At 38.2% G+C, this 20,129-nt stretch overlaps 1 protein-coding gene across 1 annotated transcript in view; it reads left to right on the top strand.

The window, feature by feature from the left end:
• IL1RAPL1 (interleukin 1 receptor accessory protein like 1) overlaps window positions 1–20,129 on the top strand; it is a 626,403-nt gene that overhangs the window by 530,233 nt on the left and 76,041 nt on the right. The window lies entirely within an intron of this gene.

The raw sequence follows: 20,129 nt of genomic DNA, 5'->3' as shown, positions 1-20,129 counted from the left end.
AAATAAAATGTAAAACAATAATATGATGATGGAATAGCTGACACAATGCAAATTTTAAATAGAGCAGAGTAACTTTCTAATTATGGGCTATGTTTTATTCTTTGTAACTGTAATTAGAAAGCGGCCATGTTCCCTTAATTAGAAAGTTAATTAGGTTGTGACCTCTTTTCCTGTCTTATTGTCTTGGACTGAAGGCCAGAAGTAAATTACAAATTCCACTACCTACATGTGTATACCCCCTCAAAAAAAGACTGTTAAATATAAATATGATTACAAGGAATAGATTAGGACTTACAAGTCAGATAGGCTATGGAATAGATCTCCCATTAGAGAAAAATTGATCTGGATAAATGAAGAAGATGCTCTTCGAGGTCAAGCCTATATAGTAAGATCCCTAAATTGTGTTCTCCGGGATGCTGGTTCTCATACTTCAGTATGTATTCATGAGAATCACCTGAAGGACTTGTTAAAACACAGGTTTCTGGGCTTCACACATAGAGCTTCTAATTCAGTGAATCTGGGGTGGGATTTAAGAATGTACATTACTAACGAGTTTCCAGGTGGTGCTGATGCCGCTGGCGCCGCGGGTCTAGGGACCATACTTCAGGAGCTATTGCCTTAAAATATTAATAGTGTTAAGCTTAACTATTGTTTTCTTATCACATACATTCGAGAGTTCTTAGAGTTGAGCAAAGTTAAGCAAGTCTCTTTACTGTGTGATATCGCAGAGTCTTTTATAGGTTATTATGCTTTGGAAACCTTCAAGACGTAGGATAAAGTGTGCATTGCTCCTCAAATGCATTTGACCTCCACGTGTTAGAATGTATGTAATTTACTTTAAAATATAATACGTCCGCATTGCCAACATGACAGGCTGTCTGTATTACCTAGTTTATGCTAAACTCTAGAGGTGATGAGTTGCCCTTTTGGTAATAATTTCCAAAGGCGGTCCCTACAAGCACTTTGGCTCTCTTTCCTCAGAGCTATACTGAAGGATTTGCTATTTCACATACTGTTGTTAGAATAGGCTGTTAGAATGATTTGTTAATTGGCATTAACAGCAAAATGTTAGAGTTTTCATTGGTGTAATTAGTGATTTTCCCATGTGTATACTGGTTAAAATATTGTGGAGACACTCCCTACCCTTGTATGGACAGGGTATACAAATCTAGTAAAGCTTCGTCCTTTAATATGAGAAGTAGTGCTCTAAATTTGATTCCTAATTCTGGAAGTTTCTTGATTGCCTGGCTCTGAGTAGTCTGATTAGCTGAATTCTTTCTCTAATATTATCATATTTGCCTCAGGTGAAATTTTTATGCAGAATGATGTTGGATCACTTTAAAAGAGATTTGTGACTTCATAGAGTTGACTGGATGTGTTGTGATTGCTTCTTAATAAATGTCTAAAGGAGAATTTGCTTTGAGATTTGCTCACATTACAGTTTAGGAGTAAAGCTCATAGAGGAAGAGGCTAACCCTTCTCCACCTCTAGCCAGCAGCAGTTATGGATTTCTACAAGAAAAGAACATAATAGATGCACAAGATGAGATTGCCTTAGGTCAGATCAAAACACTGCCCCTGCTCCCCACTGCTGTTCTTGTTTGAGTATTTGTGAAGCATTTCATACAACCAGTGCTCTTCAAAAATACTTGGGGAAATGCTGTGTTATTATTTTCAACCTCTTAGAACAAAGGGGGCCTATGTCACAGGAAACCAAACAGCGCTAGGAAACTGTTCTGTAGCATCTCTGTTGTGTTCTATGTGAAAATTCCATGCAGAGCAAAATAGAAGCACAAGAATCACATAGAAGCAAACAAGTGGAGAAGAGGCAATGATTTCATGATTACCTTCTTGGTAGCAGTTTCCTAGGGAAATAATAACTTGGGAGAAATAATCAGTTTGCCTTACGTGGTGGTATAAATTGCATTTTGTCTAGAAAAAAAGGCACTCTAGAGCAAGAGTGTTTTGGCCAAAAAAAAAATCATGCACATAAATGATACTGGGAAATTCAAAGATACCATTTTGGTCTGTTCTTATTTTACTTCATTGAAAGCAGGATGCTCACATGTATGTAATCTCAGTATTGAGTGAAATTAAGAAATCTCATTTCTAATATGATGTTACACACAAAATAGAAGCTCAGTCTGTATTTGTTTTGCGAATCATTTCAGTTCATGCACTGTTGTCGTTTCAATTTCAACTTATTATATGAGCTTAGACTATATTTAAAAAGACAGTTATTTTGATGGTACAATGATCCTGACCTGCAGTAGGCCTTTGAATGGGCACCATTTTAGGCCAGAATTAATGGAGAACAGTGTGCTTTGGAGTTAGGCTTGAGTTTAATCATTGGCCATATCACTTACCAGCTCAGTTGGGTGAGGGATCCCCTAGAAAATTCCCTGATTTTTTTGAATTTTAGTTTGACACTCCCCACCTCATAGGATGACTCCATTCATTCATTCAGCATTTATTGACCACCACCTGTGACCGGCACTGCTCCAGGACTGAGAGTACAGCACTGAACAAGCACATTAAGTACTGTCATGGAGCCCCCATCTAGTTGAAGAAGACAGGAAACACCACCAGCAAATATGTTGTGTAATATCTGGAGATAATGAGCCCCGTGAAAAACATAAGTCAGAATAAGGGGGCAAGAGAGAATTATAAGGCTGCTATTTTATGAGGAATCAAATACAGCCTTCATGATAAATGGACATTTGAACAGACTTGAAGGAAGTGAGATCTCTGTGCTGCAAGGCTAAAATGAGGTAGAGCGTGTGTAACGTACATTGTAAAATATCTGACAGGGTAGGTATGCAACAAATGGCATATTCTACTTTATTTTGACTCTCATTACCAACATTAGCACTGATGTTGATACATTTTCATAAACTCATGCCACTGTTCAGTCGACAAAGCTGAGGAAAGAATTCCTAACTAACAGAAGGCCCTCATAAATGAACTGTCACTTAAGGCAGGCACCAGACTTCTTGACCTCACTGCAACAGGAGTCTGAGCTCTGACCACTGCTTGAGGTGAGAGCCTTCTTATGATCATCAAAATCGTTTGTGCTCCCAGAATTATTGATGGAGAAAATGCGTGTGATAGTAGCTATTAAAATAATGTCAGCCACCACCATCAATTACGGATTACTTTTTCTGCATCATGCAATATACCAAGTGCTTTATGTTCACTGTTGCTTTGAATTCTCCCAGCAATCCTGTAAGGTAGATGATGTTGCACGGCAGCTTGCCCCGGATCACCCTGGCACTTAGCATCAGACCTGGGATTGGAGCCTGAGTGGTGTGAAAACAATGTCCGTGCCCTTATTCACCACATTCACGATGTAGAATATATTGGCAAAAAGAAAGAAAATTATAAAATTGAATATATTGAAACTGTGTATATGCCAGTTAATGTTATGGAATAAATAACTACCCTTTTACTCCTGACTTTGGAACCCAGACTTCTGCATGTTTTCTGCTTGTTGTTAAATGAAAGATGTATTTTTGAATACTGTATAACAAACATAAAAATTAACTTTTGGAGAACATATTTGTTCACCCAGAACTTCCTAGAGATAACAGTTCTTGGAATCCTAAGCACTGAGAGAATAAACAATGTACTTTAGCTTTTTAAAATAGTGCCGCCTCCCCTCAAATCCATATTTATCCATCATCTTTCTCCAGTGTTGTAGGTCACAAACTCTTGAAGAGAATCATTCGTACAATTCTAAATCGTCACTAAGACCTATTTAAGATGTGGAGATTTTATAATTTAGGTGTTATTTGAGAAACCTAATACCTAAGACAGGTTTTTTGAACTTTATTTGGTGAAATGACCTCTGGTGGCACAAATAATATAAATTGGTTTTGAATTATTATTCAGGGTAGCTTGTGGCTGGCCATGAATGGACAGGTAGCAAATTTATTACAAAGTAAATCCCTCATGACCTACTGTTTTTCTTTTCTAGTGAAGTTCTTCAAAGCATAATCCTATCACTTTTGACTTGAATGAACTAGTCACTGTCTCCTGAGCTGAACTATAACATCACATGGAAGTTTAATTTTCTTTTTGTTTAACTTGACCTTGAGCAATCTGTACCATAAAAAGGCAATATGACCTCCAGTTCTAAACTTTACGCATCTTGTAACTACTCCACCCAGAATGATTCCCAAGAGACCTTGCAAAATTAGAAAAAGAAATTGGTCAGATTTTCCACTTCTAATTTTATTCCACCAGATGTTTTGGCATCTCTTTCTTCCTATCAGTCAGTGCCTGTCATACTTGAGTGCACCCAATGGACAACCCTATGCATGGGGGAGAAACTTGCAGTAATAAACCCCAACATCATCCTCTTTGGCTGGATCCCCTGCTCTAATGCTTAACACAATGCCTGGCACATAGTGGGCAGTCATGTGGTGTCAGTTGTTTGAACTACTAACTCAATGAATTAATGAAGGCAACAGCCATCCAACAGACAGACAGCAGAGTTCGCCTTCGACTTCCATTTGTTTGGAGTTCAATTCAGGGCCAGAGGAGCAATTGGAAAAAGTATTGTATAGAGATATAGTGGCAAATGATTGATGATTTACATTTTCTGGAAAACATCTTGCTCTGACTTTCTGTAAACATCAGATGAAAGGAATGCTTAACTGGAAATTTCAGGTTCTCAGTGGCAAAATCAAGAGGGAGGCAGTGTGGAGAGGTGACTGCATACATTTTTTTGCCTCCTTATCAACATCCTAGTGTGTCGAATATGGGTTAGATTTCCACTGAACCAATGTGAATTTCAGATTTCTCAAACTATACCCTCTCTATTTCCTCTTTACCCTTTCATCTGCAGATACAGAGTTCATTGGAGAGCATAAAATGAGCACCACCTTAGGGGATGAACAGGACAAGGGAAGCTACTGAGAGCCTTCTTTTGATATAATAATTTCTTAGTCTATGCACCAGCACCCAGGAGTTTATCTATCCTAGAATTTCAAAGCAGTAATTATAGTGTGACAAAGCAATATTAATAAGATGCATTCCAAAGTTTTAAAGCACACTTAGAATACATCTGTACCCATTATTTGTTCACTGTGAGATTAATGTACAGCCAAAAATATCCTTGGCATTTGAGTGTTGTGGAGTGTCAGATACTTTTTTCAGGTTCAGACATCAGAAGGCCCACCTCCCCGTGGGAAACTTCAAGAAGGGGAGCCACTGTCCCTAAGCTTCTTGGTAGAAGGACTGGTGATGGTTAGTGCTGTCGATGAGCAGCAAAATGCAGGTCGCCATGGGCAACTCCATAAACAGGTGGAGCACGGAGCACTGGGCCAAAGCTTGTAAGCCATGGGCTTCCGCAGAAGATAAGAGTCTCATCACAGAACCCTCACATAGAATCAGACTGTTTCAAGCAAGAAGGAGGGTAGTGACATGAGCTTCTTGCTTTAGTCCCCTCTCTGTTGTAAAATTTGTTTGATTTCAACAACAGCAACTGCTGTTCTGCGGATACCCAGGGTGAGCACCGTACGTTATGTGTCACTTACTGTGAACTATTTGAGAATCGTTGAGTTATTTGAACTTGAAAAAAAATTAGAACAAAAGGCCTTCCTTGGAATAATCTGGAGGACACTGCATAGGGCAAAAATGGAAAATTGGGATGAAGTGAGAGTTACCCTATGTACAGTAGAGTGCTCACAAAAGAGTTGGAGCATTTTTATAAATATGGACACAGTAGATTAGTGTGCCTGCTTTGGCTTCATTATGGAAATGTGATAGAAAACTACTGTGGGAATGAAAGACAGTAGTGACATGCAGGAGTTGCTGACACGATGACAGCTGCTCAGGGAAGCTGCCTTAGAAGGTGGCCAGTCAGGATCAATTCTGGAAAAGGACTGGAAGATATTCAGTATGCTGAATGGACATGGCTTGGTGGTAGATTGGATAATGAGAACAAAAGATAGAATGGTGTAAAACATCATTCAAAGTCAAGGAATCTGACTCTTGTCAGTTACAGAGAGACGAATAAGGAGGAAAGTATGAGGAGAAAAAGAAGAAATTTTAATTGACTATTTTCAGTTTCTTTGTTATCTCTTCTGCTTTGAAGTCTAGGGGAAGAGATGGTCCCACCTAGAGGATCCTGACTGAGGCAGAGGGTATTGAGGCTGCTCTGGCCCCTCCCATTCAATGGAAGGCTTAACATTAGTTATGGGATATGGGATGCAGATACCGAACTGCTAAATCTACTCTCCCTCCCCAGGCCTCCCAAATCATAGCTGTAATAGACTCCGTGTGTTCCACTTCGCAGGAAACCTCTTCCACCTGCTTTCTAGTTATCCTGGCTTGCCTTCATCATAATTACCTAGAGAAAGAGCCCCTCCTTCCCCTTGTGTCCTGATGGTGGTGCTGTTTTATCAATTGCTCTCCTGATGACCACCCTCGCTTTGGATTCTGCCCATTGATTCATGCCAAGCATAGGAACAAATTGTGACTTGAAAGAGTATTCTTTTTAGAAACTGTGTCTTGCCTTCTGACTATATGTCTCTAATTCTACCTCGGTCACCAGGTCATTTTCTTCAGCTTCTGCCTCATCGTAGACAGCTGCTGTTGTTTGTAATAGTTAACAATCTACCATGTATGACAATATGTATAGGACTCCCTGATATGTACTCTGCCTATGTTATCTCAATTAATCTTCATGGGTATCCTGAAAAGTAGATATTATTACCTCCTTTTGTAGATGGCAAAACTGAGTCACCCAAATATTAAATAAAATAACTCATATAAGGCAGGAAATAAATAACAGAGCTAGGACTTAAAGTGGGGTCTGTTTGAATTTGAGACTTGTCTTTTTCCAGTGTGCTACAGCAAAATATGGATGGGGAGAGGTATTAGGAGATAGCTTCCTCTCTGTTGCTACCTGTCCTGTTTGCCAGGCTGAACCATGAGACCTCATATCTCAGACTCAGTATGGTTGTATTATCCAGCTTAATTTAAAAGTTACTAAGAGATATCTAAAACTTGATATTTAATTAAGAAGAAATTGAGAAAAGAGTAGGTACAACTAGAATACTAGAAACATGGATTGGAGATTTGTCTACATGCAGATTGTATTAGATTCCTGTTGCTGCTGTAACAAATGACCACAAGCTTAGTGGCTTCAAGCAACACAAATTTGTCATCTTATAGTTCAATATGTCAGGAGTGTGACATGAGTCTCATTGGGATAAAATCATGGTGTCCACAGGGCTGAATTCCTTTCTGGAAGCTCTAGGGGAAGCTCCGTTTACTTACCTTTACAAGCTTTAGAGGCTGCTCACATTCCTTGGCTTATGGCCCCCTTTCTCTGTCTTCAAAGCCAGAAACATCTCATCTCCCTTCTCCCTTCATGGTATCTATTTCTGACCACAGCAAGAATGAGTCTTTGCTTTTACGGACTCGTGATTAAAATGGGCCCACCAGGATAATCTCCCATCTTAAAGTCCATAACCTTCATCACATCTGCAAAGACTCTTTTCCCATGTGAGGTAACATAGTCACAGGTTCTATGGGTTAAGATGTGTACATCTTTGGGAGGCCATCATCTGCTTCCCACAAAGATGTTTTCTGAACCAGTGAGAGCATATGAGAGTCTCATATCCAGTATCAACAAGAGCCATTTTGATAAACAACACAGCCACCCAAATGACAAAGAATTCCTCTGAGGCAGTGTAGACAGTAATACTCCATCTTTAATTCTACCGAAGTATAGATTTTACCTCTATGGGGACAATGGTGTCTTCCCTCAAAGTGACAGTGACTCGCACACCTTGCTAGATAATTCCACACACCCCAGTTCAGCTAATCTAGCCATTAGAAGGGGAACTTTTTTGTTTAATTAAATGAATCAAAGGGATTTCTTAATTTTCTGTTGTTCTTTCCATAGCCATCTAATTTTGTGATAATTTGAAATCTAGACCTTTCTCTAAGTTACTAAAGTTCCTTGCCTATTTCTCCCCATTTGGACAACCATAGGCTAGAAGAAGAGCTCATGCCATGCATTGAACCTTCTCTAAGATTGGGTCTATAAGAGAATGAGTGTTGGTAGTGTCTTCTAACCCCTTCTCAGATTCACACGTTATCTGTTTGACCTGGTCATTCATGATATTAATTTGGTATATCCTAATTGTCATCAGAGCAGAACATAAGGAATGTTATATCAGGTAGCTTTTCAGCTACCTGTAAATACAAAGCCGATAAATATCCTGCCTTATATAAGAAGGAAGTTTGTAGCAAATACTAGGTTATCCATCATCAGCAAGCACCTAGCATATCTTCTCTGCAAATTATCCTTCACCATTTCTTTTTCTAACTGATTGTCAGATTCAGCTAACAAGCTCTCCCCTTTGCCTCAGTGAACTGCTTTTCCAAGATTGCCTCCCATGTGCCTACACAGAGCATGGCCCAGCATTATTTCATACATTCAAGCTAGGTCCAAATGGATTCAGGGGTCATCACAAAACACTCATCTCAGCTGGATATCACTATCAAAAACACAATTCTGGCTCTACCCCATATTCGCCAAGAGAACAGAGTTTCTAACTTAACATAAAAGATAGAAGAAAGGGTGGAAGAGTAACAATATGGAACATAAGCAACGTGTGTTCTTATTTCTGCTTCCTTTCTTTCTCCTCACTAATTAAGACAGATAACAGAGCCCTTTGATTGTAACTCCCATCTTTGCAAGGGGTTGTCTTTGATGACGCAGTATCACTGGTGGGGATGGGAGCAGTGATGAGCTGGAGGACTGGGAAGGCAAAAGGATCTCAGAGCATGTGAATGAACCTTAGTAGCACCCCAGTAACTGATATCACACACCAGAGGGTACCCTTTAGATAGGCTGTCTCTGTTTATACAGTATGTAAATAAATACCAGATGATTCTACTTCAGCATCTGTGGTCACCAGCAAGTATGTACTGCATTTTCATTGGTGTGGTTCAACTTGGTCCTCAGGTGTTGTGCCCCAGTGTCCTCCATTGGTGGGTTCCAGTGGTGATGTTTCTAGAGCTTGGGTTGTTTTCCTGTCAGTTTAGCAGTGATCAGGATGGCAGTGCCAAAAATGGATCCATTCCCTGTCTCTCCTATGATGCAAGTCTCTTTTTCACAAATCAATATGGATAAAGGTAGAGGTAGATGTTGTAGTCTGCCCTTTATGTTATTGTAGTCTTTTATGTTAGGGTCATCTTCCTACATACTGTCAACCAACCATCTCATAAAAGCAATGTACAGATTCTGGCCCTAAAAGGTTACTGCTCTGAACCACTGTTTCCCTCCACCCATTAATTTGCTTCCAGTTGAATGTGTTTTGAATTGTCTCCATATCCCAGGTTCGTGGCACTCATATTCCCCTTTGGATTTCCTCAGTTGAATGGATTTTTTGGAATTATCCTTCAGCTGGTAAACCCTTGGTTATCCCTGTCTGAGTGTCTTATTACCTAGGTGACAATTTCCTACTCTAAACCTCTACCCAAGTGGAATTCTGCTCCTACCCAGGTCACCCATATACCCACCCTCTCCCTGCCATTTTCAATAAGACAGTTAGGTGTTTCATTAATGTTTATTGTCTTGTGGAAAAATATATGTTCTAAGATGATTTAAATCTCATCTTCAAAATAAGAAATGTGTCATTTCATTTCTAAGACATTGCCCTTCCCACCTTCTTCTCTTCAGCTACCTGACATGATAATATGGAACTTCTAAATTTTCTTCCACAAGTTCATGCTTTATTATTCCATTATCGGGATGATATCAAATTATACTACCATTCCTGGGATCGTTGAAGTGAGATCTTTGAGAAATTACAGTGCCAACAGAAATTATAAAATAAAGGTACTTACATAAGAGGAATGATCACTTGCCAAGCACTTATGGATTCAGATTGAAAATTTTACCTCTCAGTTTCACTAAACACTGGATTTGTTGTTTCATTCACACTAGAATATTGGTACAGTTTGGGAAAACCATTTCGCAAAGACTCTTCCAGCAACGTGAACAGTGAAAGAGATCCTGAAATAGGTGCTAGGAGTATCTTATGGATACAAATATCTACCCTCCAGGAATCTCACTTTAGCATTTATCTTCGACTTTGGGGGGTCAATTTTAAATATAACTGGCTCTTTTGATAAAATAGGTTCAGTGTTTTTCTTTCTCTTAAAGAGAATACCATTTTAAGGACTTTTTGTTTGTTTTTGTAAAATTGGTGTAATGGCTACAACACTTACCACCCCCTATTTCCCTAACATAAACATACACACACAGGTTCCCAGTTCTTAAAAGTATTCTCTGTTCTTAAAAATATTCCCAGTGCTTAAAAATATTTTCTAGTCAAATGCTTGTTTACATGGTATGACTGCTTTGTATACACTGCCTCCCGGTGGTGTGAATCACTCCTTTTCTAACTATCTTTTATTGTCACCTCAAAGTGAATTTTAGAAAGCCATCTATGATAGAATCATTATTTCATAATGGTTGAATATTTAGAAAACTGCCGATTTCAGAATGGTGGGCAAATTGCCTTGGAAAAGCATAAGTTGAAGAGAACTGTACAGATTTGAAGGCACTACAACCTTACTCATCAAATGATCTGAGGAACCTCCATCAGCTTCCCGTGAGGTTCTTGTTACCAGAGTTCATTCCCAAGCCTGCTACAGACATACCAAACAAACATCTTTGAGAAAGAGGCCAGGAAAAAGAATCTGCTCTGATAATTTTCATGCACACTAAAGTTGGAGAAGCATTGTCCCTCCGGGCCATTAAAAATCCAATTTGGGACAGCTTAGAATTCTGTAAGAGGCATTCATAACATGCTGTCTGAAATAACCCCGTATTCACAATCCTGAACCAAAATCTAAAAATTTCAGTTGTTTAGTTCCCCCTAAATCCCTTATGCCTAGAAAAGGGGCAGGAAGGGATAGTGGGAAAAGCATTGAAACAAATGTGTGGCGATCAGATAGCGCGAGTATGAGCTGACAATTAGCTCAAGGGAGAGGGGTATGATAGAGAAGGCAGATCCTGCACAACTCCAGTTCAGAGCTGGCTCTGCCCTCTTTGGCTGTACGACTTGTGTGCCTTGGACAGGTTAAATGCCTTGGATGCTCAAAATGTGAACGACAGTGTATATCATCGTATTGCTGTGAACGTTAAATGAGAATAGTAGACATGTAGTAGGCCCCCACATATTAGTTACCTTTCTTCTTGTTTGCTGTCACTTCTGCTCAAAAAGGAGACTTTAAAACTTTGAGGGAGATCTGATGGCAGAGTCTAAAGTTCCTTTAGGCTGTGTCTCTAGGCCATACAGAGATATAGTTTGTTTGCCAAAAAGTGTAGTCTTCTCCACAATTCAGGAAATGAACACCACTATGCTTTATCCATTAGCAGCAACAATACTGTACTATTTGGTGACCTCTGGGTGGGGCTCCTCTTAAACCTTCCCAAAGATCCAGTCTCATAAATGAAATCCAGTCTCATACCTACAGAGTAAGCTGCACAGAGGAGAGTCTCCAAGGAGGAGAAATAGGGTTGTCGGATCCTAGAGTCCTTACTTTTACTTTCAGGAAAGAGAAAATAGTAGGAGAGAGCAGAGCAAACAGCCCTGGAAAATGGCAACAAAAGAGAGAAAGTAGGATAAAACAGACTAATAAAATGAATAGAGCACAGAGAACCTAAGTAGGCTGACAACTCGTGATAAACGGTCTTCATATTTTGACTCCTAACTCCTAAATCAGAATCCTCCACTAGCAAACTACTAAATAGATCAGCCCAAATATAACTTTACCACTCTCTGCCTAATACAATGTACTAGACAGTGTGACCCAGAAATAAACAAGGCCCATCTTTCCCTTCTAGTATGTTGCCGAATAGCAGGAAACCTCAACAGATTTGGCCCAGGAAATAGGTGGCTAATAAGAAAAAAAATTAAGTTTATATCAATGTACTTAAGCTAAGAAGAAAAAGCCCTATACTTCTTGTTAAAAATAAATGTGGTTTAATCATTCAAAGAGATCCCAGTCCACAAATTATCACAGTAAATAATTGCACACCCATCCCTTTTGCAAATCACAGAGCAACCCATGCACCTCAGATGCCTTTCCAAATCATCACAGAGGGAGACTTTTAATCATCTCAACAACCAGAGCACCAGCTTTGTTCTCAAATAATGTTGGAAGGTTTCTAACATCTGTGATATCTGTAGTGCTATACTTTTTTGGCTTTACATAGTCAGGGTTTCGTTTTGTTTGGTGTTTGGTTGGTGTTATCATAGTCCACAAACAGTACAGGCCTGCAAATCAATGCCACAGGTACAACTATGCATATATTCTCCTCTTCGAATTTCTATTTGCTTGATTCGGACTACACAGCGGCTGGAGGTATTGCCTGCATCTACCTTTCATCCTTAATTTGGGCAAAATGAGTGGAGATTGATTCTTATACATGCTTTTTTCTTTTTTTTTTAAATTGAGGATCTGATCCTGGGGAGTGTTCTGTGTGCACTTGAGAAGACGGTGTGGTCTACTGTTTTTGGATGGAACATCCTATGGATGTCAATTGAGTCTAGCTGGTCTAGTGTGTCATTTAAAAAAAAATGAGGATCTGAAATACTGCTCACAGCATAGAACCACTTGGCAAGCAGCATTGCTGAAAGATCAGCATCCCATCTTGTTTATCCCTAATAAAGATGACAAATTATGGACAAATTAGCAGCAATATGAACTATTCTGCATAAGGGTCAAAATACAAATACAAATATAAAAAACACAGAAGTGAATCTTTTTAATCACTGCAGCTTCAGTAACATTCTACTGAAAAGAGTAATTAACAAGTTATTATGTTAACCTAGAAACATATGTTAACCTAGAAACAGGACATAAACACTACGTAAACACTAAGACATTAGATGCCAATAAACAGGTGTTTACATGTTCACACACACACATATTCTTATCTCAGAAACCAGATTCATTAACCTATAAAATGAGTAAGATATTAGCTAATTGGCAAGTTCTTGCAGTGATAAATGTCTTAATGTGAGTTCATGTCAGCTCTGATTTTCAAAATTGTTTAAACAAGTTAAAACTGTTTTAAGAATTTATGAAGAAATTTCTACACCTTAGAGTTTGGTTTAAGGCTTAGACCAGAACCATCACGGAAAAACACAAGTGTCTAGTGCTAAATCACTTTGACTTATATGAAAACGTCAGATCCAGGAAGACAGGCATTTTTGTCTATTTTGACCACCAGTGTATCCACAGTGCCTAGAAGAGTACCTGGCACATTGTGAGCTATTAGTCATTTTCATGAAATAAACAAATGGACAAAACTTAAATGTTTCATTACAGTTTCTCTGTCAGAATTACTATCATCAGTCAAACCAATAATAGGCATGGAAATTTTTCTTGGGAATTAATAACCATAGGAAGATATGGTACTGAAAGCTAGCTCAAGGAAGGCATGGATCAACATGTCTCATGGCTGCCCTGTCTCGTAATGGGCTCTATACAACCGTAAGCTCAAACTAACTAGAAAATTAGGACAGCCATTTCTCTGTCATTTCTCTAGCAGTTTTCACACTCTGTTGCCTTCTAGACACAACTCAGGGAGCTCTCCTTCCCATTTTTCCTGCCCTTTGCTTTCTTTATTAGGAACTATTTACCCTTCAATTCTCCTCTCTTATGTTTTTTTCTCCACTACTATGTTTATATGCATTTAAGAGGATTATGTTTGTTGTTCTTGTAACTTCATTTTTGCAATTGATACAAGAACAGAATTTGAAGCATTGAGATGAACAAAAAACGGGGCAAATTATCTTAATCCATCCTCTCTCTCCCAGTCCATTCTTAAGCTTTTCCGGTTCTTAATGAGGATGCAGGAAATTTCAGATGACTTTGTGACCATGAAGAGAACTTTGAAATAACCATCCCTGATTTTGTGTTATCTACAATCATAATCCTTTTTATTAGCTAAATAATGAGGGAGAATATTTTTCTTTTCTTTCAGAATGAAAGGCAACTATGTTGTTTTTTGGAAACTTTCTAGAATTTCACATCTCAGAAATGGCATTAAGGTGTATCCATTATAGAGGAGGACTTTTGTTTGCCTTTTTGGTATTATACCAGTGCTTTAATTTAATGTTTAAAATATCATATTGTATCTCATATATAGTTAAACATACACTTACTTTTTGACCCAGCATTGTCACTCCAGAATCCTTACCTTCGAAAAATGAAAATATATTCACACAAAAACCCATGCACAAACATTTATAGAAGTGTTAATCATAATAGTCCCATACTGGAAGCAGCCTAAATTGCCTACTTGGGTGATTGAATAAATAAGCAGTTGTATATCCATGTAATAGAATACTATACAACTGTAAAAAAAAAAAAAAAAAAAGAACAAGCTACTGATATGAAAACGTAAATGGATATCAAAACATACTGAGTGAAAGAATCCAGTCTCAAAAGATCACATACCTGGGGCTTCCCTGGTGGTCCAGTGGTTAAGACTCCCTGCTTCCACTGCAGGGGGCATGGGTTCGATCCCTTGTCAGGGAAGTTCTACATGCTGCGAGGTGCAGCCAAAAAAAAAAAAAAATCAAAACATCACATACTGTATGCTTCCATTTATATGACATTCTAGAACAGAACAGAGTGGTTGTCTGGGATAAGGAGTAGAGGAAGAGGGGCATTCTAAAAGGATAGTAAAAGGGAGATTTTGGGTTTGATGGAACTGTTCTGTAACCCAGTTGTGGTGGCGGTTATGTATATCTGCATCTATGTTAACATATATAGAACTGTACACCAAAGAAAAACAAGTCAATTTCACTGTATGAGAATTTTAAAAGTAAAATTTTAAAGATTAAAAACATCATAATGTTCCTTATGAAGCTATACCCATGGAGAGATGCCTAGAAGGGTATTCACCAAAATGATATCATGTGTATGAAGGGACTTCGGAATAAGAATATATTTTGTTTGTTATTTGAAAATAGCTACTTCTCTTTTTAAAATATTGTAAAGTAGGTTATTTTTGTTTAGAAATGGTCAAGGTGCTTTTTTTGTTGAAGTCATTCTCTTATAGCTTCTGGTGATACAAAGACCCAAATCACTAATAATTATTTTTATACAGTATTTTTCTGGTAACATTAATACTATTTGTATATGGTGAGTGCTATATTACTTCCTACCAAGCTTGGAAATCAAGATGACAAGTGCCATAAGTGTTAGAAATATATAAAATTAATAGTTTCGTGCCTAAGAGCCTCTCTTTGCACATGAGATTAGTACACCATTCTTAGTTTCATTTTGTAGTATAATTTGCCTCTTCAAAGAGCTCACTTTATTCCATTCAGTTGTAAAGCTGGAATGACTGCTATGCCTGTAATAAATTTAGAAAATTATTTTATTACTACAGTGAAATTTTCAAAACTTCATCCACTCACAAGTATTTTAGCCATACTTTTCAAAATAGAGTGACTAGAAAGACAGGTACTATTAATATTTCTCTTTCGTCCCTGAATTCATTCTCTAATGCCTTAAAAATCAGAGCATGATATGATACCACATATAAGCACATGTATGTACATATAAAAGAAAGATGAACAACTACATACCTTTGTAGCCATATCTTTTTGCTCTATACTTTAATTTCAAAATGTAGTTACCTTTCTTAAGTTAGAATTGCAGCAAACTAAAACTAAGTATCCTATATAATTAATGCTTCCCTTTTATCCAAGATTAGGTATCTTCCTGTGTTTTGCGTATAATGTGACACAAGTTTGCTGGGGTTTTTTTCATTGAGATATATTAAAGGAATCTTTAACACAATCATAAAGCATGATCTCTAGAAGAACTATGTGCAGTATGCAACTCATACTAAACAAGAATAATTAAATGAGGTATTCAAGTGGATACTGAGAGGTGGATGAATTGTTATGTTCGTTTTATGACAACGTCTAAATTTTTCATGTTTCCATTTTATGTCAACAGTTAAGCTTTAACTGGAATAAAAAATTCCCTTTCTTGGTAAACTCAGTTGATTTAGCAGTTTTATGCATGAATTGAAGCTTTCAATCAACATGTTTTTCTGTCAAATTTCCCTTTTTGTGGGAAATTCTGTGCCTGATTCTTTTTTCTTTAAACATCATTGAAAAGAATAATAAAAGAGCACCAAATGTCTCTTTTGGTTGTAAGAGTTTTTAAAGAGACCCCACAATAACCCTGTATGTTCCTGTTTGGAAGTTACCTTTATAAAAAGGGTAATTTTATACTGGAATCTACTATTAAAATTGTGTGAGTAATGTCTCACTATGAATCAAGGTCACAAACAGGGTCATTGTAAATGGCAGAGCTGAGGATGCTTGTCGGCAACCATTCAAAAATAGATATTTGCGGGACTTCCCTGGTGGTCCAGTGGTTAAGACTCCACGCTCCTAGTGCAGGGAGTCTGGGTTCAATACCTGGTCGGGGAACTAAGATCCTGCATGCTGTGCGGCCAAAAAAAAAAAAAAAAAAAGGTATTTGCATGAGGTTTGGTTTAATTTCCCCTATTTTCACGTGAAAGATCACCTTTACTTCTTTCTTCTCAAGACATTCCCTTGCACCTACCCTTGGTCTTCCTCACATCTGAGCTCGCCTCTTCTCATAGACTGTGATACCCTCCGCAGTCAATGGCCTGTGAATCTGGAGGGTTTCTTGAGGCACTTCCAAAATTCAGTTCCTTTGTTGAGTTTTTATGACAGCCCACAGCCTAAGGCAAAAGAGAAGTGAGGGTTAATTGATCATAAACAGGGCTGAGCCCACCCAGGGAAGCTGTCAAGGGCCAAGCTACTGAGTTGATTGAATTTCCAAAGTCGTAGAGGATGTGTGTAGCCAGAGGGAGGAGGCTGCCTAATTTTGGAGTCATCAGCTGAGGGCTAAGGAAAGAATATTCTGGGAATTCTGTTCTGTCAGGACACAGGTTAGGCTTTTAGAAGAAAATAAGAACACTGAATTTACCATAACAAGACTTTCAGCAGTTGCTTTTGCTTTTTGCTAAAATTCTTGCTCTTCTTTTTCTTTGATTCCGTTCCATTCTCATTCTTGACCTTCAGAAATCTCTGATCTGTATTATTAGAGACTTAGTAATATTTATTCATCAGAATATAACATTTGAATAATTCTTTTCTATATATGCAAAGCAGTGATTGGCTACGAAGAGGCCTAGCTTCAAAGATCTACCCTGTCATCAGCTACCTGGTGACTTGGTCAACTAATCCACATCTCAGATATCCCAGCCCTGAAATATCTACATACTATACTGTGAGAGATAAGTGATCCCTTCGAGGGGAACCCTGGTAAAAGTTATATGTGCTCTACTAATACATAATATCTATATGTAGGAGAACTGGTGGTAGATGGTTTCATTTACATAGCATTGATTACAGTTGGACTTAATTTTTTCTCTAAAGCAGTTGAAGTTGCTTACCAAGAAATTGTCTGTATTCATCGCATTTCTTTGAAGCTGGAAAATAAAATGTTGCTAAGTATATCTAGGGTCATCCTGTTATTCTCAACACAAGTTTTCTCTGCACTGTGACACTCATATTACTTCTGCATACATGGTGACCTTTAGACATTTTGGGGTGGTATTGTATGTGGTAATTAAGATCATCAGTTTGGGCAATTTAACTCCTCTGAGGTTCAACTACTCTTCTTTCATAAACTCAGATAATACTAGTACTTACATTGTAGGTCAACAAATGTTTTCTTTAAATGACCAGATAGCAAATATTTTAGGCTTTACAGACCATATCATATATAGTGTCTTTCACAACTACTCAGCTCTGTGGTGCAAAAGTAGACCTAGACAGTATATAAATGAGTGGGCAGGGCTCCAATAAAACTATATTTACAAAAACAGGCAGCAAGCTGGATTTAGCCCACTGACCCTAGATTGCTAACCACTGATCTGCATTAATGCTTGGCACAGTTCTAAACATTAATTTTAATTAATGTAAATTAAATTATATTAATTCTGTGACATAAATGTAAACTTTTACCATTATTCAAGAATATGTCACAATCATATGGGGCTATGAATACTATATTAATCACAGACTGTATTACATCAGAAACCAAAATCACTAGATCCTGAAGGAACCTGCAATGGCTTGAAGATTTACATTTGTGGGGGATTCTGCAGTAGAATCTGCTGATCTGATGAAAGGGAAATAATAATCATTGAACATTTTGCAGTGCTTTCAAATCAACTAAATAGATCGGGGATGCTAGAATATTGAAACAAAAGTCCGTTAGGTGAAATTTTCAGTAAGATAGGACCGCATATTTATTCATTCTTCAAAGTATTTATCCTCTGACTGTCATTTCCTTCCTAAATGTTGCTAAACATATGCACCTAGTGGAAGCCTTATGTGCTGAACTTGTACCATTGAAGTCCTGTTCCTTGTCTTCCTAATATAATGAAGCTGATTATATTCCTTGTTTTATAATGTTCATCCTATTAGGATAGAGAAGTTCATTGGCTACCAGGCACAGCCTTATGTTCATGTTCTTATCATTAGCACTGCTCCAGCTATGGACCTGTCAGCATTTTCAGCCTAAATGCTGCTTTCAGGGCTTTGCAATTCCGTCATAAAAATTAGCTGCAGGCAGAAACTTGACATATAAAGTCCAGACCCAAGAGAAAAATTTTATTACATTTTTAACAGGAAGAGGGAAGTACATTGGGCCATTATTAAAAGCATAAAAATCATTGTAGTGGACTTGCTCTGGATCCTTTGCTGTCCTGGCATAATTTAAGATTGCGTTTGTCCTCTGCCTCCTCCATTTGCCATATATCCATGGAGGAACCCTATGGACTTCCAGTGTTAGACGACTTTACAAGTTCCCTAAGGCTACTGTCCTATTCAAGATTGGACCAAAGCAGCTTTTTGAGTACCATTTGTCAACGGGAAAAGGAAACTGCAGCCTCTTACTATAGCCTTCTATGAATTCAAAATTCGAATCATTCTTCTGCCATAATATAGCAACACAGGGTAGGACCTGCATCAAGCTTCATGTCTTGTGCTTGAGCTTTAGAACTGGCTTGTGTGTGCAAAGACATTTCTTTGATGCAAGATTGAATTAAGGAAGCTTAATTAACATTTTCTAATTAAATACTGCATGGTGAACTCAATCACATTGTACTCTGCAACTTTGATGAGATTACTCTCTTTATTTAAATAAATAAGATGGGATATAGGATTGAGAGCTTGGATGGTAACCATTCCTTCCCTTCCTCAGCTGTCACCCCTGTTTTTCAGAAACATTTTTAGCCACTCATCTAATTGCAAGAATTTGGTAGAAACGCATTTCTCAGAAATGATCAAGGATATTAAAAATGATACGTTACCTTGGTGATTGAGAGGAGTAGTATTCTACCCACTTAATACCTAATTCAAAGCTATTCTATTCATTGACGATAAAGCCTATTTTTTCTTCCCTTTCAGCTTATTTTCTATATGAGATATGTGGTGTATAATATGTATCATGTAGTACATAATATGTGATTTCCAGTGACCGCCATATTGTTGAGTTTAATGGCCTCATGTCACGTGGTCTGAGAATAGCACTCACTCCCCTCCTCCATGAAACGCCTTTTCCTCTGGCTTCCAGGACACCACAACCTCTGGATTTCTCTCCTGCCTTTCTGGTCACTCTCTCTCACTTTCCTTTGGTGGTTACTCGTGTTCCCCTGGGCCCCTAATACTACAAAGCCTGGATCGTCTCCACTCTCATTCTATGCATGATCTCATTCCATCTGTATGCCAGTGACTCCTAAGTGTATATACTCAGCCCTGACATTTCTTTAAAGTTGCATCTACCCACCTCCACTGGAACAGATACCCCAAACACTGCATCTACAAAAATGAGCACCTGGTCTTTCCCTACAGACCTGCATCACCCATAGCCTCCTCTGTCTCAAGGATAGAAACTCCAGTCCTCAATCACTCAGGTCAAAAATCTTTGGAATCATCCTTGACCTTTCTTTCTCTCACTCTTCACATCCAACCCGTCAGGGAATTCGGATGGCTCTAACTTTAAAATTATCCAGAATCTGAC

This window comes from Hippopotamus amphibius, chromosome X, assembly GCF_030028045.1.
Source record: "Hippopotamus amphibius kiboko isolate mHipAmp2 chromosome X, mHipAmp2.hap2, whole genome shotgun sequence".
NCBI lineage: Eukaryota > Metazoa > Chordata > Mammalia > Artiodactyla > Hippopotamidae > Hippopotamus > Hippopotamus amphibius.
The sequence above is the reverse complement of the archived record's forward strand: the minus strand, read 5'-3'. Positions and strand labels throughout refer to the sequence as shown.